Here is a 22011-nt window from a genome sequence, read left to right as displayed (position 1 = left end):
TGTTTCGGTGTAATTATTTCAATATTAAAATCATTAGCTGAGTTCTGAGCACTTTGCACATTAACAGTATTTTGAGCAGTAAAGTCATTGTCAGTGTCATTTGAAAAGACTGCTGCAGCATTACTGTCACAAGTGCTATTTTTGTTTAAACTATTGTTAAGAGAAATGGCTGCATCGTTAAAACAGAAGGTGAAGGCATACACTGTTCAGAAGTGAGAACATCAACTTCAGTATCTATCTCTACAACGCCAGGTACTAATGGCATTTCAGTAGACTTGGTTGAACAGCCATTATGTTTAAAAAGATCGATGTTAACTTTACCTTCTTGTCGATGATTATTAATAGCAGCTACATCAGATGTATTTCCTGCTCCACACACTTCGTTGTTAGCTGGAGGGTGGTTTTCCACTGTTCCTATGCCAAAACAGCTGCTGCCTGCTTCGGTTAGTTGTGAAGGGCATGCACCAGTTCTCAGGCTACTATTTACAGTCAAATCAGGAGGAAATGCTTTCGTCCCATCTCTGAAGCGTTTCCCCTGTATTCCTATTGGTCGAGTCACCCTTGGCCAAGAGAAGACGTATATAAAGAGACATTTAGAAGGACATCATCAAGGTAAGGTGTTGAACACAGATCTCATCTGATTGGAATCCACAAGCATATTAGTCATATTGTTAATGTCAGTGGCTAAGGAGTTCTCTTCAGGCAAAAATAACTCATTTATTAATGTCATATAGTCAATACTCAACTGCAAATTGAGCATTTGCCATCTTTTTAGGAGTTCTGGGTACTTGTCCCATAGGAGGGCATTTTAAGTACCTTTAGCCCTCTAGGTATCACTTTGTGGAAGATGGCAGCCTCAAAGTGATAACGTTGCCAAAGAAGGCATTTGTGCTTAAAAATTGCTATCTCAGTGAGGTCAAGATTAGCAGAATCAGTCTCTACATCATCAAGGCTTACTTCTGACAGTGTATGCCTTCATCTTCTGCTTTTAGTGATGCAGCCGTTTCTCTTAATAGTTTAAACAAATATAGCACTTGTGACAGTAATGCTGCAGCAGTATTTTCAAATGACACTGACAATGACTTTACTGCACAAAATGCTGTTAATGTGCAAAGTGCTCAGAACTCAGCTAATGATTTTAATATTGAAATAATTACACCGAAACAAACTGCTAATGAACCTGTAGTTAAACTGAAAATGTTTCCCGTCAACAACAGTAATTCTGTGAACATAGGGTCAAAAGACAAAAAGAATGCTGAATGTCTACATAAGTCTGCGTTTTTTTAGGGACAAGGTTCTGCCTGTAAGGCAGGATGTACGCAAGAACAGGTCCAGAAACCGCAGGAGACGGGGAAGAATAGAATCCAACCCCACATCTCAGAGCAGAGGCCCGAACACACGGGCTCGCAGATAAATGACTTGGTTTTTAACCTATCTTCTGTTGCTCTCACCAGAGGAACTCTCAGTCCTGAATAAAGGACTATCCTTCATACCAGCTTGTGGCATGAATTTAGTTGATACCATCCTAGACATTAATTTTTTTGCCAGGAATACAATGTTGAAAGTTATCTATGATGATAATAATGGGAATAATGTTGACAGATGCATTTTTAAGAAACCAAGTTGCTTTGTTCCTAATAATTCCCCTGTTATGAATGCTTTTGTAAAAATGTGTGAAGATGACCTTAGGAAAATGGCTACTTTGAAATCTAGTAATTGTTTTTACAATTTGACTATTAAAGAGAATGAGGCTCTGCGAACACTAATTAATACAGAATTTTTAGTTATTAGACCTGCAGACAAGGGGGGTGGAATTGTGTATGAAACTAAAAATTATATGGATAGGATGTTTAGCATGCTTCATGATGAAAAAGTGTACATCATATTATAGAAATTTCAGGTTAATGGTATTATCAACAGACTGCATTTCTATTTATATAATTTGCACATGACTAACCAAATAGACTACAGTCTTTTCAACTATTTTAGTGTACAACATCAGACTATACCAACAATTTATGGTCTTCCAAAAGTGCATAAAGATCAACAAAATCCCCCACTTCGACCTATTGTATCAGGAAGAGGTTGGCTCACAGAGCCAATGTCTATATATATATATATATATATATATATATATATATATATATATATATATATATATGTATATATAGAAAAACAGCTAAGATTTATGTTGAATAAGGTAACTACTGTCCTCTGTGACAGCAAACAGTTCTTAGAACATCTTTATGACTGGGCTGAAAATCAACAAGCCGTAGGTTTAACTGATGTTATCTTTGTTACATTGGACGTGAACTCTTTGTTCACGGTTATTCCCAGCGATGAAGGGATTGAGAATATCAAGCAGTTTCTTACCAAGGAGAGCAACTTCAGCAATACCAAAACCAATATGATATGTGCCCTTCTAGACTTGATTCTGGAGAATAATATTTTTTTGTTTGAAAGGGTGTTTTTTTCTTCAGAAAGTGGGAGTTGCTATGGGCACGGCATGTGCCAACACATATGCCAGTATTGTTTTGGCCCAATGGGAGAAAGAAATGTTTTTACCTCCGACATGGACAAGCAGCACATTACGTTTTATAAACGTTTTGTGGATGATACCTTCTTTGCTTGGCATGGTGATGAGACATAATTAGATACATATGTTAGGTTCCTTGATAACACAACTAGGTACCTAGCCTTCTCCCTTAGTCACTTCAAAGGTGAAATCAGCTTTCTGGATGTAACTGTGAGTAAAAATATGTTCGGTAATATCTCGACCAGAATACATAGGAAGGATTGTAAGAAGAACAACATTCTTCATCGCTCCAGTATGCATCCTAGACACATTACTAAGAATATAGTTAAGAACCAAATCTTACGCTGCAAGAGATTACATACAGACAGGGAAGAATTAATGGAAGCCATGAGTCGTATCACTACAGAGTTTGTTGAGAGAGGATATAAGAAGTCTGATATTGACAGAGCGATAGTGGAAGTAGATTCATATGAAAGTTACAAAACCAAACCCTACTATTCAGATGAGCATCTAGTGAATGCACTACCAGAAAGGCAGATCTCCTCAATATCTGTGAATAGGCTATGTCTTACTTTTTCTAATGAAGTCAACAAGACGTGACATCATTAAAAAGAACCGGCCCATTCTCCTTACTGACCCTGAAATCAGTTGTGTTGTTGGTTCTATACCCTGTTTTAGTTTCAAAAATGGCAAGAATTTGAAAAAGAAACGTTGTTACAAACAGAAGAAAATATGTGACAGGTTTGTCTCTCAGCTTAGAGGGACGTTTTCTTTGACTGAACCTCTGCGAAAGAAGGCCAAGTTTCCTAGGCCCTCTTCCTCTGCAGCTCCGCTTTCGGACACTGCGCCAGCTACCGATTTAGGAGTTGAGGGATGTCCGATGGACCGTCGACTTCTACATCAATCTTGGAGGAAGCCACTTCACTGGCACGCCACCGGAGCCAACCCAGACACCGGCTACCACTGATGTCAAGAGGAAACCATACATAGCCGGGCCTCTGACCAGAATTCCTCCACCAGACACTGCTACCGTTAGCCAGGCATCTGATTCCAGGCCTACTCCTACCCCACTCAAAAAGCAACAAAAACTAAACTTGGCTACACCCGCAGAAGGCCTGCCTGATTGGTAGTCCTTCACCTCTTCCCAGATTGGCAGTCCGTCCTTCACCTCTTCCCAGATTGGCAGTCCTTCACCTCTTCCTTAATGCAGGCCTTTCTGGCCCTTAGGCCTACAGCCTGTTCTCCAGCTACCCTTCCTCTGCTTACCCTACGACTGCTTCTGCCTCTTCCCTTCCTCCACTTACCCCACAAGAGAGGGAAGAAGAGCAATTTAATTTAACTTATTATTCCTCTTCTGAGGAATCCATTTCTTACACTTCCCAAATTGCCTCCCCTCAGGAGTACTGTTACCAGATGATGAATCTGTTGAGGGAGACTCCCTTAAGAGGATAACACCTTTGGTGAAACCTTCACCAAAATCAAAGAATATTTTAAACGGGACACCTCACAAATGTCTGACACTCAAAAGAGATATTTTGAACTTTTACACGTGGAATCCCCCTCCCCTTCTGCCATTCCACCTGTCATCCCTACCTATTTAGATGCCTTTGCCTCTGCATCAAAGACACCAGATTCTCAGCCATCTGCCGCTAAGAGGCCAGACCACTTCTACAAGGTGCCCAATGACCATGACCAAAATTCGTAGTCAAGCCTCCCTTGGCAGGTCCTGCTGTGATTGCTGTATCACCCGATAAACAATCCAGACTCATTCTGTCTGCCTCTCTCTACAGACAAAGACAGTAAAATAATGGATAGAATTGGAAAGAAGGTCTACACCTATTCCACATTGGCTTTTAGAGCCATCAGCTATCAAACCCATATGACCAAATATGCTTTGGACCTGGTCTGTCAAGCCACTACTCAGCTGGCTGCTACTCCTGACTGCCCCGCAAAAGCTGACATCTCTTCCAAACTTTCTCTGGCTGCCCAAGTAGCCAGACAGTCAATTAGATGCAGCTATGATGCTGCAGAGGCCTTTGCATGCTCTGCAGCTAGTCCTGTTCTCTGGAGACACTCCTGGCTTTGTCTGCAACACTTACCTGAAGACTTCAAGTCTAAGATCTTAGATGCCCCTCTGGACCCTAATTTCCTGTTTGGCAAACAGTCAGCAGACCTTTTTTAAAATCTGCATTAAAAGAACAAGGAATTGCAAGACATCAAGCATCTCTTGGTGTCCCCAATTCCCAAATATTACAGGAATTACCCTGCCAAGGCCACATTTGTTAAACAAAATCCACCCTCTGCTGGACCTACCTCTTCCAGACAAATAAGAGGAACCAGAAGGCAAACCCCTACCAGGCCAGCTGCATCTCAGCCTCCCTCTAGACAGCCCTTTTAAGGCAGTGGAGGCACCAACAATGCATGACTGCCTTGCTCCCCTTCTCCTTTCCGCCCACCTCTCCCACTGCCTCCCCTTTTGGAAAACCATCACCACAAACAGATGGATTCTGGCTATTATCCAGAATGGATACTTCCTCTCCTGGAAAGAAAGGCCACCCTTAAGGGGTATCCCCTTTCCCCCACGAAATCAAAGACACCTCTTCCCACAGGTCCTGACAGACCTTCTGAACATGGACACTGTAGAACCTGTCCCCCCAGGACAGGAAGGAAAGGGCTTTTATTCAAGACTTTTCCTGGTTCCCAAAAGGGATGGACCATGGAGACCCATTCTAGACCTTTCCTTCCTAAACCTATTTTTAAAAGTGTCCACCTTCAGAATGTTGTCCCTTCCAAGTTTACTCCCTCTCATACCAGCTAAGGCTTTCATGGCCACACTGGACCTGGAAGAAGCCTACTTGCACATACCCATTCTACTGTCCCATAGAAAATGTTTACATTTCTCTGGACCCTCCTCTCTTTTCCAATTTACTGCTTTGCCCTTTGGTTTGTCCTCTGCCCTCAGAGTGTTCACAAAATGTTTGGCACAGGCCATTGCCTATTGCAGAACACAGGGGATTCAGATATATCTTTACCTAGATGACATCCTGATCCTAGCAGACTGCAAGGAAACCCTTTGAATCCATTTAGAGTTCACCATGTGCCTACTACAAAATCTGGGGTTCACCCTCAACCTCCCCAAATCATCCTTGACACCAGAACAAGACAAAATATTTCTGGGTTGCAGAATCAAAATGGACATAATGAACACCTTCCTTCCTCAGGACAAGGGCAGCTCCCTGACCTCCCATTTCAAAGCACTGCTGCAGACCCAAATAATAACTGCAAGGCAATTCCTAAGGACCCTGGGCCTAATGGCAGCCATCATCCCCATGCTTCCACTAGCCAGAATGCACATGAGAAAGCTACAGTGGTATCTAAAAAATGTTTGGCCTCAACACCAACATCCTCTAAGAGCAAGAAGTCACTCTCCTGCCCTGCCTAAAGGTAGAAGTAACGTGGTGGATTCAGCAAGTCCAGCTCAACCTGGGCCTTCCTCTACAGCCTCCTCTCCCAACCCAGGTTATGCATACAGATGCTTCAGACTCAGAATGGGGAGCCACAGTGGCATCCTACAGGGTCCATGCAAAGTGGCATCCTTCCTTAAGGAACAAACACCAACATGAGGGAAATGACAGTAGTCTTTCTAGCACTGAAAACCTTTAGCCCTCTCCTACTACCAGGTGTTCTCCAAGTAATAACAGGCAACACCACAGTTATGTGGTACCTCAAGCAGGGGGGGGGGACAAAAGCATACCACCTGTGCAGACTAACCTTACTGATATGGGACCTAGCCTGTCAACACAACTTGTTCGTGCAGGCATCCTACATCCCCTTGCAGGACAACAAACAAGCAGACCTTCTAAGCAGGACATCCTTTCCACAACACGAATGGATGTTGGACAGGAAAGTCTTCCTAGACATTGTCCACCGGTGGGGCACTCCTCAGGTAGACTTGCTTGCCTTCCCCCAGAACAGACAAGTGCAGACCTTCTGCTCCAGGACCTACTCCCCTCTAGCTTGGAGAGTAGATGCTTTCAGCATTTCACGGAAGGGAAGGCTTCTGTATGCCTTTCCACCCTTCCCACTAATTCAGAAAGTCGTCCTGAAAATCAGGAGAGACAAAGTAAAAATCTTGTTGGTGACTCCCTACTGGCTAAGGCAGCACTGGTTCCCCCTACTTCACAATCTAGCCAAGGGCAATCACCACAAGTTACCCCACAAGGTGGACCTTCTGACACAACAAAAGGGAACCCTCATCCACCCACACTTGTAGATGTTGTCACTGACACTGTGAGTGATAAACTTCTAATTCCCTTCAGGCACCACTACTCAGAGGACATGCTTTCAGTCCTGAGGGAAGCCAGGAAACCTACTACAAAAAAATCATACTTGGCTAAATAGGAAAGATTTTCAAAATGGTGTCTGGACAAGGGCAGGGATCCATGCGTAGCAGATCCCCACCTAGTTCTTGCTTATGTGTGTCAGCTAGTAAAGGGTGGACTCTCTTACTCTTCATTGAAAGTTTTTTCAGAATTAAGTTAAGGTCCCAGGGTGGTGGGATGAGCAATCTCAGCCTGCCTGCTACTAGACCCTCCCCTACTAGCCAGGTTCAACGTGAAGCTATTCTTAAAAGGGGTCTTACACATCAGATCTCCTAGAAAGCTCATCCCACCACCCTGGGACCTTAACTTAATTCTGGAAAAACTAACTCCGTCTCTATTTGAACCTTCTTGTGCAGTTACTCTGCAGTTGTGCACATGGAAGACAGTACTGCTGGGGCCATAACTTCAGCCAGAAGGGTGTCTGAATTACAGACCCTAATGGCCTGCCCCCCATACACTACCTTCCACAAGGATAGGGTAACACTTAGAACTAACCCTTCCTTCATGCCAAAGGTGGTCAACGATTTGTCCTTAAACCAATTTATTCATCTTCCCACCTTCTACCCCTCTGTTACCAGTGATGATGAGAGAATACTCCACTCCCTGGATGTATACAGACAGCTAAGATTCTACCTAGACAAAACAAAATCCATTATAAAATCCAATCGACTCTTTGTTTCCTTTCACCCCAGAGCCCTGGGCAAAGCAGTCTCCAAACAAACCATTGGATGTTGGATTAGGAAAGCCATTTGCCTCTGCTACTCACACCATGGCAAAAAGCTCCTACAGGGAGTCAAAGCTCAGTCCACCAGGGCAGTGGCAGCCTCCAAAGCCTTTTTAAAAGACCTGGACACTGCTTCCATACTGTAAACAGCCACATGGTCCACCATTCACATTTCACCAAACACTACAATTTCGACAATGTCTCCAGAGCATGAACAGGATTTGCCAGGGCAATCCTGCAGGGTTTTGTGGAATCAGCTCTTCATCCTCCACCCTTCCTACCAACTAAGCTGTGGTACTCTCCCACACCACGAATACTGCAATATAGGAATAGAAGGACATAGAATAGTTGTGTAAAATCTTACCATAACCATAGATGTCCTTCTTTTCCATGTTGCAGTATTCCTTCCCACCCACTAAAACCTACTTATCCCTTTCTCTATCTCACTCACTCATATCCTCAGGTCTCTTGGAGTCTGCACCCTATCCTGTGACCTATGCAACCAAATAAGGGCTCCTTGACCATATGACTGACATCACTGCCTACTCCTCCTGCTGGGCCCTCAAGTTCTGAGGTCTTTGCGTGCAGACGTCACATTTAAAGTCCCTGGTTTATGGCCCTACTTGTGACGTCCCATGCAGCTGCAACAGCCAAGCTGAAGCTTTTGTATAGGAGCCGACGTACGGGTCACCTGAGGTGGAAAATCCCACACCAAGAACACTGCAACAAGGAAGAGAAGGACATCTATGGTTATGGTAAGATTTTACACAACTATTCTTTCTCTGCTATAGGCTTCCCATTCATGTGAATTAGAGCCCTTCCCTAACCCTGTTTAAGTGCAACATGGGCTATTGGATTGGAAAATGGAAATTCGGCCCTGGTCTGACATCTGTGTCGCTGATGGACAGAGACAGACATTAAAGCATGCCCTATCATACATCCCTTAAAATAACATCTAAGGCAAAATAAGTCTTGGGATACATTTGGGTTTCCATGGCTAGGCTTATAAAGGCCCCAGTGGTTGTCAGCCTAGTACACAACTATGAACCTGTGAACCTAAAAACTAAGCACATCCAAAACCAGTGATCTGATTTTGTCAATTTTCATTTGTTCTTCAATTCTTGTGTTCTTATCTAATTCTTGGATCTGACTTGGCCACTTCTACTAGCTTGTGGATCACTGAAAACTCTCAGGCTCTTCCCTTTCCCATAATGCCACAGTCCCTAACTTACTTCAGATTTCGTTTGCTGCCTTAAAGTACAGATGTGGTCACTGTTTTTCGATATTGTGAGTCTTTTTCTTTTAGCTTATCTCTATAAATTTCTTAAACTTCTTCATAATTTCTATTGCACTTTTTCCCCACTAAAACGCTTCTAGAGTACTTGTGTACTTTTTTTTTATATATATCATTGTTGGTAATTTTCTTCTGTACATCTTGTACCTTTTTAATACCATTGTTAGTATTTTGTGTCTTGTAATTTTCCTATATTTGTATCTTTTTCAAAAAAAAATATTCCTAATCATTTCCTTTCTGTTTTGCAGTCAAATCTGAGAAATCCTTGGGTTTCAAAAAATGTGCACCTTATGGCCATAAGAGTTCCTTCTTGGATGCACATTCTAAATGCATTTATTGTCTAGGCCCTTCAGCATCTTCAACTCACTCTTCCAAAAGCTTGATTGAAGCCAAGGTGGACAGGATGATGAAGTTTCTCTCAGTACAGATACAAATGGGCATCTCCTGCCTCTGACCCCATTGGGTTTGGAGACCCTTGTTAGTTAAACCCCCCCTTAGTTCCTCCTTCTGCGATCTGACCTCTGGTATTGGAGTCGTCAGATCCAAAAGTTCAGGAGTCATTTACATCAGATCCAAAGATACTGGTATCTTCAGCTGTAGTGGTGTCACTGAGTGTACCAGCTCTGAGCCAGATGACTCTCAGAGCTGTAATGTCTGCGCTGGATCCAGGGTGTTACAGTCAATTCTGAAGCAGCTGGAGGCATCTCATCTCCTTGGAGCCTCGACGTTTGACAGCTTGGCTCCGACTCCTTAATCGAGTGCTTTGCCTTTGTAGAGGGAGGAGCTTACGACCCCTGAACATGTCTTTTGGAGCAGTTGGTCTCCTTTTCTCCTAGGCATTCTGCATTTGAGGTAGTGTTGAGAGCTTTTTCTATCCCTAGTGCTCTAAATTCTTCACCTTCTTCAGCTCCAATCAACATAACCCATTCTCCTCTCTGCCTTGAGCCTCAATAATCCTTACCACAGGGACAGCCAGTCCAAGTTAGTCACCAGGATACCTAACAAGATGTTCATCGTGTTTCACTGTTGCAGTCATTACACTTGAGTTATCCTGCTGGCAGGCTACCCGCAGTTGGCCCGAGTTCCAAAGTCTAGGTCTGGCGTCGGTTGCTGTCGCCTCTTCCCTGACGTCAGTGCGCCAGGGGTATAAAAGATGCAATCAACGCCATTTTCTTCTTTCTTTCTTGCCGTGTGGTGCCCGAAGAAAAAGCAGTTCGCAAGTGTCGGTCGGCCGACTCCTGAGATTTTCGAAATTGAGTTTCAGAACCGAAGTCTTCAATAAAGCTACGTATCCCATTGGGGAAACTTTTTCTTGCTCCAGACCGATGTCAGTAAAAGTTAATAATTGTATTTCTTGTGGGAAGCAAATACCTCATAAGGACTTTCACTCTTACTGTATTCCTTGCCTAGGCCCTGACCACGACGTTACTAGTTTTCAGTTTTGTGCTAGATTCAACAAAAGCACTATCAAACGTCGATTTGATTTTGCTTTACATTATTTTGGCCAAAGGTTTAATTACATAATGTCGTCGGAACAACCGACGACCGGAATTTATAAAAAACGCAAAGACAAAGAAAAGGACAGGCATCCGAGGTCCAAAACCGACAACGAAGCCTCTTCTAGGCCAGTCGCCGGTTCGCCGTTCTCAGTGAGGTGCTTTCGCAGCCCCTGACACCTGCTACCTCAGAGCCACAGGCCATATCAGACAGCCATGTGGAGACTCCGAGGCCTGTGGAAACTCAAGGTATTGGGCCTGCGGAAACTATTCCCTTAGATGGGTCTGGAGGCGCTGAGCAGGCATCGGCTTCTGAGGGTGTTTTCAGACCTCCACAGCTTACTATTAAGCCCACTACAGCAGCCAACGCAAAGTCAAAAACACCATTAAAGATAAGGAAACAAGTACAACATTCTCCTGAACAGTCACCCATGCCAAAGAAACAGATGCTTAAAATGGCCGAAGACCTAATTACTGTAATCAGGGGTACCCATCCCCCTCCTAACAAAAGGCCTAGGCAAGACACTGACTATGATTCCTCTGACCAGGTTTCTATTTCCTCTGATTCCTCTTCTGATCAGGGATATTCTCTCCCTGCCTATGAGGACTATGATGCAGAAGAGTCTATACCTTCTGCCTCTCTGCCTGAGGATTTTTCTTTTGGGGAAACCCTGCACACCATGAGGGAGCATTTCCATTGGGAGAGCCAAAATTATTCAGAATCCAAGAAAAGGCTCAGAGACTTTCTTTTATTACCTCAGCACAGGCCCCTGGCTATTCCCCCTGTGTTTGATATTGTTGATGATGTTTTCTTTGAATCCAGTCTGTCTCCTGATTCTTTACCCCCTGCACCAGTCAAGCCAGACAGGTACTACAGGGTCCCTGACTCTCATAAATTTCTTTACAAAAACCCTGCTGCAGATCCAGAAACAGTTTCTCAGGGTCCTAAAGGGGTTAAGGCTTCCACTGCTAAAAATCCTGTCCCCTCGGATAGGGATTCCAGAGCTCTGGATAGATGGGGGAAAAAGTTTACACTTATGCTACTTTAGCTGTAAGGGCTTTAAATTGCCAGTGTCACATGCTTAAATATCATCAGTACCTCATGTCCTTGTTAAAACAGAAAATGGTTTCAAACTCGGAAAGTCCTGACAGTAAGGAAATGCAGGATTTATTGCATGCAGCTGAACAAGTGGGAAAGCATACTCTACAATGTGGTTTTGATTCATTAGTGGCTTCTTGTAGAGCCGCAGTTACAGGCTCTATTATTCGAAGGCATGCTCGGTTGACAGAACAAAGTTTACCCAAACATGTTAAAGTAAAAGTATTGGATGCTCCACTACAGCATGATACTTTGTTTGGTGTTAAGGCAGAAGAGGTGTTAAAGAAAATGGAGGATAACGCAAAATCAATGCAGACAGTAAAGGATTTCTTACAGGTTCAACCACCTAGTTTTAGCAGAAACTGGCCTTCATAAAATTGGTCCTTTCCAGTGTCAGACAGGCCACAAAGAGGCAGATACAGATGCTCAAGAGGCAGATCTCAGCCCCAAGGCTCCTACAGACCTAAACAATGGAGTGCTTCAGCCCCCAAAGGAGGAGAAGACAAATCACAACCTTATAGGAAACAGTCCCAATGACTTCCCTCTACAGATGCCAAGCACTTACCTTTTGGCAGCACCCCTAGGGGGAAAGCAAACACTTTTCTCAAAAAATTGGCACATAATCACCCAGGACAAATTGGTATTGAATATTGTTTCTCAGGGTTACAGGTTCCACTTTCACACGCTTCCAAAATCAAAAGGTATGCCGGACCTGCCACAAAACCAATGGGCAGAGGCACAAAAACAAATTGCTGCTCTCATGGACATGGGAGCTATTCAAAGAGTACCACAGCAAGAACAGGGGCAAGGATTTTACTCAAGACTTTTCTTAGTACCCAGAAAAGACAAAACATGGAGACCAATACTGCACCTGTCGATCCTAAATACTTTCCTGGATGTTCCAAAATTCAAAATGTTAACGCTACAGCAACTTCTACCCATGCTGGGCAAGAAGGCTTGGCTAGTTACTTTGGACCTCAAGGAGGCATACCTGCATGTCCCAATCAGACAATTTTGCAGAAGATATCTCAGATTCACAGCAGGCTCAATGCATTACCAATTCTCTGCACTGCCCTTTGGCTTATCTACTGCTCCCAGGGTCTTCACAAAATGCCTGGCACCAGTAATTGCACTCTGCAGACAAAAAGGAATTCAAATATATCCCTACTTGGACGACTGCCTTATTCAAGCAGAGAGCAAGGACATTCTTCTAAAGCATCTGACGTTTGTAAAAAGATTAGTGATTTGCGTAGGGTACACAGTAAACGAAAAGAAATCAAAACTAGTGCCCTCTCAAGAGATAATATTCCTGGGTGCAAGCTTAAATACAACTGCCCAGATGGCTTATCTCACGCCAGACAAACAAAGGCAACTGACTCATTACTTTCAAATGATGGCAACAAAGACCCAGCTCCCTGCAAGAAAAATTCTGCAGGCCCTGGGCTTCATGGCGTCCTGCATTCTACTAATTCCATATGCGAGACTGCATATGAGGAAACTACAATGGTATCTAAAAAGTGTTTGGACACAACATTGCATCAGCCTAGAGACGATCATAACTTTAATTCCCTGCCTACAACAGAGTTTCGATGGTGGTCCCAGGCCTGTCACCACAACAAGGGACAGCCTTTCACCTTACCCCCAGCCAGGCAGACAATAACAATGGATGCATCAGATTATGCCTGGGGGGCACATATGGCAGGAAAATGTATTCAGGGCATGTGGCCCAAGGAACAAATGCATCTTCACATCAATCAGAAAGAGATGCTAGCTGTACAGAATGCCCTGACAGCTTTCAAGGACCTACTACATCCAGGACAACTACTAATAAAGATGGACAATACCACAGTTATGTGGTACATAAGCAAGCAAGGGGGCACACATTCCTACCCCCTATGCAGGCAAGCCATGACTTTGAGGAACACAGCACTGACCTATCAAGTACATCTGCATGCACAATTCCTGCCAGGGACAAAAAATACACTGGCAGATGAACTAAGCAGAAATCTCATGGATCCTCACGAATGGAAACTAAATCCACAGGTGTTCAGCATGATATCAAGGAAATGGGGACGGCCAGACATAGATCTTTTTGCCTCCCCCCACAATTGCCAACTACGCAAATTCTGCACAAGAACTTATCACACTCAAGCATAGAAAGTGGATGCTGTATCATTCAGCTGGAAAACCCTGACAGTTTATGCCTTCCCTCCAATGCCTCTTTTTACCAAGGTGCTCCTAAAAGTCAGACAAGAGAGGCCAAAAATGATCCTGATTGCCCCAGACTGGCCACTCCAGCACTGGTACCCAATCATGAAGAGCTTGTCTCAAGGCCCAGCCTGGCCTTTACCTCAAATTCCTCATCTTCTGACTCAACAAAACAATCAGATTCTTCACAGTCAACTCAGAACCTTAAATCTGGCAGCATGGCAGATAAGGTAGCCACTCAGACTGCGCCTCTCTCTAAAGCTGTTATGGATGTCATTTTAGAAGCCAGGAGGCCCAGCACTAGGAAATCATATGCAGAAAAATGGAACAGATTCTGTGCGTGAAACCAGGCACAAGGGCTCGACCCACTTGTTCCAGATATACCTCATATTTTACAATAACTAACTGAGATGCTGGACAAAGGCCTATCTTTCTCATCAATTAAATCAATTAAAATCCATGCCTCTGCCATTTCAGCTCATTACAATACGGAACCTCCTATTTTTTCACATCCTCTACTAAGACAGTACCTCAGAGGGGCAAGAAACATAAGACCCCCAAGGAGAACACCAATACCAACTTGGGATCTCAATTTTGTTTTAGAAAAGCTCACACTGCCTCCCTTTGAACCAGCCAGCACAGCTGATATAAAATTCTTATAATGAAAAACTGCTCTGCTCCTAGCAGTAACTTCAGCAAGAACAGTCTCAGAGTTAGACATTAATGGCTGTGGAACCTTTCATCATTTTTCACCAGGACAGGGTTTCTCTTAGGACAAACCCAAAATTCATGCCAAAAGTGGTTTCCAATGTGGCTCTGAACCAAACCATTCATTTACCAACTTTCTACCCAAACCCCCAGAATAAAGGGGAGAGAATTCTGCACGCTTTGGATATACACAGACAACTAAGATTCTACTTGAACAAAACAAAACTTTCAGAAAAACTGAGCAACTGTTTGTAGCCTATGCTGCAGGATCACAAGGAAAGCCTATCACAAAGCAGACAGTTTCAAAATGGATAGGACACTGCATTCGCTTCTGTTATGCACAACATGGCAAATCAGTGCCTAGGGGCATTAGGCCACATTCTACCAGAGCAGCAGCCACTTCAGCAGCCTTTCTCAGAGGAGTACCAATCAAAGACATTTTAGAAGCTGCAACCTGGAGTTGAGTGCACACTTTCACCAAGCACTACCACTTACCTCTCTACTCTAAATCCAGAGCAGTTCTGCAGGGCCTAGTAGCCTCTCCAAATCCAATTTAGACCCAGCTGCCTAACCTCAGCTTTGGGATTCTAACCAAGTGTAATGACTGCAACAGTGAAACACGATGAACTTAGTACAGTTGTGTACCTACCATAAATGTAGATGTTCGAGTGTATTCACTGTTGCATTCCAGGTTACCCACCCACCATTCCCCTTTTTCTTTGCTGGGACTTCTCTGTACTTCTCAACTTTATACAACCTATGTGGTGTATTTGCTTGTAGATGAAGGATATGTTTATATTAGTACATGCATGCTTTTTGGCATAATTTATTCTTTTCAGCCTTCCTATCTGGGGGCACCTGACATCTGGGGCAAGAAAAACTGAAGAAAATGGCGTCGGTTGCATCTTTTATACCTCTGGCGCACTGACGTCAGTAAGAGGTGACAGCAACCAACACCGGACCTAGACTTTGGAACTCGGGCCGACTGTGGGTAGCCTGCCAGCAGGATAACCCAAGTGTAATGAATGCTACAGTGAATACACTCGAACATCTACATTTATGGTAGGTACACAACTGTACTGTATGCTGATTTCTTCCAACACTTCTCCAGAACATCCCAAGATGTTTCCAGGAAGGAAAAGTGCAAAAGGAGGCACCTGGGCTCTCCTCAAGAGTCAGCCAGAGATGATACTAAGTTTGATGAGGAGAAAGGGTCCCCCTAAATTACCACCTGATGATATCTCATTTGGAGACATTCTGGAGCTGTCATAGCAAAGGGATGGTTGCTCTCCCGACAACCCTTCCCAAGAGAAGTTGTTATCCTTGGAGGCTTTTGGTACTGGCCCACCCACCGATGAGCTCATTGATTTGTTCTCTCATTTGGTGTTGAAGGAATCTGATACCGTTGAACCAATCCCCAAGAGACCAGACAGGATCCTGGCACCACCTAACTACAGAACCTTTTGGAACAAGGGAGTACCAGATGATGTCATGGTTGTAGTAGCAGCCACAAAGAAGGAACTTGTGAGACAAAGTTCTTTGATCCACACTCCTAACAGGGAGTGTATGGGGATGGACAGATTTTATGAAGCATGTTTAAGCTTCATTGACATTTGCCCTTCAGTCACTGAACTGTCTGGCACACTTCACAAGACTCCAGATGGATTTCATTAAAGAAATTTCAAAATCCCTCTCTGGGACCATATCCTCCAAGGCAGGGAGCACTATTGCTTCACAGATGGCTACCCTTCAGTCCATTTCCAATTCATCCATGAGGCCTATCTTTCATGCAGCATAAAGTACCTCATGCACAGTGAGCTCAGGTGTTTCCATCAGGGGGCATGCCTGGATGTGTTTGTGTGACTTTGCAGAACCCTTCAAAGCTTCCTTCATCAATGCTCTCCATGTTGGAAGTTCTTCATTTGGCCCCAAACTGAAAGACACACTCTCTGGGTGTGAGCAGGAAGGTAAACCCGTGTCTGCTGTGGGCGTATATTGTTCATCCCCTCAAGGAACCTTTTCTAGGAATCATTGAGGTGGTCAAAAGATGTAGTTCAAGAAATCCCAGGGCCCTTTCCAAGATCCACATGTAGGTAGTTCCCCCAGGGGCAGAGGAGGGAATTCTAATGGAAGACACCACCTCACAGCAAAGGAGATCCACAAAACCAAAGATCCTAGAGATGCTTTCTCTGACAGATCATACCAGTGCTCCTGAAAGGAGGCCTGACTGTCCTTCTCTGGAGACAGGGTAATTTATCCTTGCACCAGAGACCTTGGTTATAAATTACAAAAGATTTGTGGGTGAGGAGAATAATATCCAGAGGTTATATCATGCCATTTCCCATCCACCCCCATTGTTTTCACAGATACACAAGCTGCTAGGCAGAAGAGTCATCCGAGAGGTCCCTCCAGACCAGAAAGTGTCTGGAACTTCCTCAAGATATTTTTAGTGCTAAAGAAAATAGGGAACTGGAGACCACTTTTGGATTTCAGCAACCTAAATCAGTCAGTTCAATACACAAAGTTCTAGATGGTCACAGTTCAGTCCATTCTGCCTTTTCTACACAAGGATGATTGGATGTGCTTGAAAGATCTTCAGGATGCCAACTATCTTATCAAAATGAACATATTCTTCAGGAGGTGTCTGTGCTTCTGGCTGGGAGCCAGTCATTACCAGTTCAGAGCTCTGCCCTTTGTTCTCACCACAGCCCCCAGGGTGTTCACCAAGTGCATGGCAGTAGTGACTGTTCACTTGAGGCTGCAGGGATTCCAAGTGTTTCCATATGTAGACAACTGGCTCATTACTGCTCTGACCAGTCATCAGCTGTTCCAGGCCTGAGATTATGCATTCCAACTATGCTCCTCTCTGAGCATTTGAATTACCTACAACAATTCTTATATGGAACCAATACAGAGATTGAAATTCATCAGTGCCTCATTCAATATAATCACGCAGACAGCATCTCTCCCCTTGTCAAGAGTTCAGACTATTCAGTTCCAGATCAGGAAGATCATCCAGAACTGTTCTTTCTCAGCTCAACTGGTCATACAAGCTTTAGGGTCCTTGTCAGTGGCAATCATCCTAGTACAGTTGTCAAGCTACCATATGAGAATACCTCAGTGGACATTGACAACTCAGTGGTCCATTCTTTACCATCCCCTGTCCACTCAGGTAAAGATAACTTAAGCTTGCAAAAACTATATCCTGTCATGGATACAGTCAAGTGCAAGAAGATTGCCCTTTTGTTCTTTCCCAACCCCAGGCCATAGTGACCTCTGACACCTCCCACTAGTGGGGCAGCCACTTTCTGAAAAGGACAGTCCAAGGCACATGGTCTCCCAAAGAGGCCAATACACATGTCAATGTTCTAGAAGTGAGAGCTGTCCACCCAGTGTTGCATGCTTTCCAAGACACACACTCCACCTGGACTCCTGCAATTCAGATGGATATTATGTTAGTGGTCTGGTACATCAACAAACAAGGGGTAACCAAATCTACCCCCATGTTAAGAAGCTTTAAGAGCGTGACAATGCCAACCATCCTACCAATTTCTGATAGAAGTGCACATTCTGAGGAAGTCCAACGTGAGTGCAGACAAGTTAAGCAGGTCTGTTTTAATGCCTTATGAGTGGTCTCGCAGCATGAAGGTGGCAGCGAGGATATTCCATCGATGGGGTCAACTGTGCTGCAAACTTTTCACATCACCTCTCAACAAGTGCAGCAGGTTCTTTGCCTTCATCCCCCACTGGGGGAGTCAACGAGTAATGCATTACTTCTCGATTAGCCTACTGGTCTCCTTTACACCTATCCTACATTACCCCAATCCCCAAATTTCATCATAAAGCATCTTGATTGAAGAGCACAATAATCCTCATTGCCCCTTATTGGCCTTCTCAAATTTGTTTTCCCTTTCTTAGTCCTCCATGGACTCTGGGTTCAACTCCAGACCTGTTACCTCAACCGACAGAGTCTATTCATCCAGATGTTCCAGGCCTAAAGTTGACCATATGGTTTCTCCGGTTCTGTTGATTGCTAGACAGGCCAGGCTGTCCTCCCCGGACCATCACATTCCTTTGTCATCCCACAAAGCTTCTACTAGAAAACTTTACAAAAGCAAATGGAAAAGATTTATAATTTGGGCAGAGCAAAAATAATTAGTTCCCTTTTCCGCTCCTATCTCTGAAGTTTTGGAAATTTTAGCATCAGTTTTCAGCTCTTCTACTGTTAAAGTACAGTTAGCTGCCATCTCCAGCTTTCATATAGGGATAAATAATTCATCTCTAGTGTCTTCCAAACTTTGCAGAGCTTTTTTAAGAGGAATATTTCTCCTTAGACCTCCAGATAATGATCCTACTCCCCCCCCCCTTGGGATTTAAATGTAGCTTTGCAAGCTCTGACCTAGTCTCCATTTTAACCCTTAGCTAAAACAGAGCTAAATGTTTAACCTGGAAAACTCTTTTTATTAGCTATTACCTCTGCCGGAAGGGTTTCAGAATTACAGGGCTTGTCTTTTAAATCTCCATATTTGATTTTTAATAAAGATAAGAGTATCCTTGAGAAGCAGTGCTTTCTTTCTTCCTAAGGGGGTGTCAGAATCTAATATCAATCAAACTATCAACCTGCTAGTCTTCTTTCCAAAATTTTCAAATAAAAGAGAGCATTTGTTACACCAGTTGGACAATTACATTTTTACTTATACTTACATAAAACAAAAAAATTTAGAAAAACAGAACAACTGTTTGTGTCTTTTTTGGATTTGGATTCATAGTTGGGCAAATCAGTCTCTAAAGTAACATTAGCTAAATGGTTGACAGATTGCATGTCCTTACCCAGACCACCAAGAGCACATTCCACTAGATCTGTGACTACTACTTCAACCTTTTTGTCTAGATCTTCTCTAGATGATGATTGTGCAGCCATAGCTTGGGCTAATCCCCATACCTTTTTTGCTCATTACAAATTAGATCTGGTCTTTAGGGGAAGAGTAGCATCTGGTTCAGTTGTACTCAGAAATATCCTTCCTTAGAGTCCTCCTGGGGTTTATGTAGCTGGGGACTCTTCCCAAAGAGTAGAGGAATGAATGAAAATCAACATCAGATAAAGAAGTTATGTACTTGCCATAATGTTCCATCTGTGTTGTCCTCCCACCAACCCTCTTCTTGTCACTCTTTTGGAAGGACTGAAGATGCTAAAAGAACCTTGCTCCTATCTTTGAGTTCCATGTTTTGCTGGTTGTCTTGCTATTTTATGTCTTTGCAATGCTCTGTAGCTGTAAAGGGCAGCAAGCAAGAGCTGAGTTAAGTTAGGGACTAGTGCATTATGGGAAAGGCAGGAGCTTGAGATTTCAGTGATCCATGAGCTATTAAAAGTGGCTGAGTCGTATCCAAGGATCGGATCTGAACCCAAGAGTTGAGGAAGAATAAAAATGGGTAAGATAGACGGAACGTTATGGTGAGTATGTAATTTCTTTTTTTTTTTTTGCAGGAGGCAAGCCTACCATGTACCCCAACAACCCCTGATAATTATATATACCAACTCCGAGGTCAGACAGTAGTGAGGAAAGGGCATAAACCCTTCCCTCCTACTATAACATCAATTTTGTCATATCTCTATCTCTCTCTGTGTTTGTGTGTACATATCCACACACACACAAATATATGTGTGTGTGTGTGTGTGTGTGTGTGTGTGTGTACATATGTGGTAGCATACTTGGTTGACTGTTCATTTTGTCAAGTAGTTTAACTGCTGCAAGTTGCTGGACAATGATTTAAAGCTTTTGACAAATTTGAGAAGAAAGTTTATTTTTCTGCCACTTTAACTTTCACAGTTTTAAACTGCCAGGCTCACATGTTTATGTAAGTACTTTTGACAACTTGAAAATATTAACTAAGGTGAAAAATTATTTGAATGCACCTTTTGTATCTTGCTTTTATGTAATTAAACATGCCTTAAAGTGTTTATGACATGCCTAATTTCTGTCTCTAGGGCTGCTACTTCTGGGTCAGTCATGAGAAGATTTGCTTGGGTTAACTTCGCAAATTCTTCCCGAAAATGTTAAAATTTTAAATTATTTTTGGACAAGGATGTTTTATTTAACCTTCTTGCAGCTGAGGTAAGACTGATGAGAGAGAGAAGTTTTTTTCTAGGAATGACCCAAATCCTCTAGCCTTCTTTTTTTAAGGCAAATAAAATGTTCCTTCTACTTCAGCTCCCTTTTTTCAAAAAGCAATTCAAGCAGCAAGGTGCCAACAAACAGGATTTTAAAAAGTAATGGCAAGGAGGTTCCAATAAAAAAGGAAAAGCATGTCCATGTGTAGGAGAGTCCAACAGTCCAAAAAGTCAGAATGACTATTTGCCTCTTCAGGCATCCACCCCCCCCCTTCTGTCTGTGTCTACACCTTCCTTTGTGACACCAGATTGTTACAGACAGCTAAGTACTGAAAGTCATTCGATGGGGTTGCACTTAGCAGTGAAAGTTCCACCCTCCTTGCCCAGTAAACCAAATATTCCATTTCCTCCAGTTCTGGAACAAATGTTATCACAGGGAACCATTGGACAACTGTCTGCTTGCCAGATGGGCAAAAGGTTTTATTCAGTGATTTTACTAGTACCAAAGAAAGAAGGGACCTCTGTGGGCTTGAACTAGACCTCTCCTTTCTTATTCTTTTTGTCAAGGTTCCAAACATCAGAATGTTATTTCTTTAGACAGTCCCACTCCACGCAAGTAAAGAACCAGTGCATGGCCAGCTATTTCAAAACTTAGAAAAACACAATGGCCAGCACTGTATAGTCAGCAATTCAATTTTTTGTAACGTTCATATACACAGACCGGTTTCGACTATCAAGCCTCTTTCAGTCCAATCTGACCCCTTTTATCAGTTGTCCATTTACAAGTTTTTATTGTCAATCTAGACTTAAAAGATGCCTACCATCAGATTCCTATTGGCAAACATTTCAGATATTTCTTAAGATTATATATTTGGCTTACATTTTCAGTTCTTTTTCTTACCCATAAATGTTTTTCCATATTTATGCCCGAGTGGTTTCAGAGTTTACATTGAACCATTATATTAATCTCCCTGTCTTATCCAGAACCCTGGAACAAGGGGAACAATTATTCATACTGTGAATGTCCACAGGCAACTCAGATACTACCTAGGCTAAACTTAATCCTTCAGGAAAGCCAACCAATTTTTGTCTCCTATGAAGGAAAGACGAAAGGACAGCCAGTGTCAAAGCAGACTATTTTTAGATGGTTTTCTCATGCTATTTCTTTTTGCTATTCTTGCCATATCAAACCACTTCCACACAGTGTTATGGCCCATTCCACCAGGGCTTTGGCTTCCTTCATGACTTCTTGGAAAAAATGGACTTGAAGTATTTTAGAGACAGCAACTTTGTCCTCTGTACGTACTTTAACAAAGCTCTATAAACTGGATACCTTTTCCAGGTACATAACAGGCTTTGCTAGGACTGTTTTCTAGGAGCTCCTGAACTAATAATTTACTTCCTTCTCCCCTTTTGGATTCTAAACTGTTGTAATCTATCCATATAACTTAGGCT

The 22011-nt window shown here is 43.1% G+C and overlaps 1 protein-coding gene across 1 annotated transcript in view; it reads left to right on the top strand.

Annotated features, from left to right (window-relative positions):
• Positions 1–22011, top strand: part of LOC122811072 (diacylglycerol kinase zeta-like) — a 3109428-nt gene that overhangs the window by 1330262 nt on the left and 1757155 nt on the right. The gene's annotated exons all lie outside the window — the stretch shown is intronic.

The sequence above is a fragment of the Protopterus annectens genome, chromosome 9.part0, assembly GCF_019279795.1.
Source record: "Protopterus annectens isolate FY-2018-M chromosome 9.part0, PAN1.0, whole genome shotgun sequence".
NCBI classification, from domain to species: domain Eukaryota; kingdom Metazoa; phylum Chordata; order Ceratodontiformes; family Protopteridae; genus Protopterus; species Protopterus annectens.
Note: the sequence above shows the minus strand (reverse complement) of the source record. Positions and strands in the feature narration are given on the sequence as shown.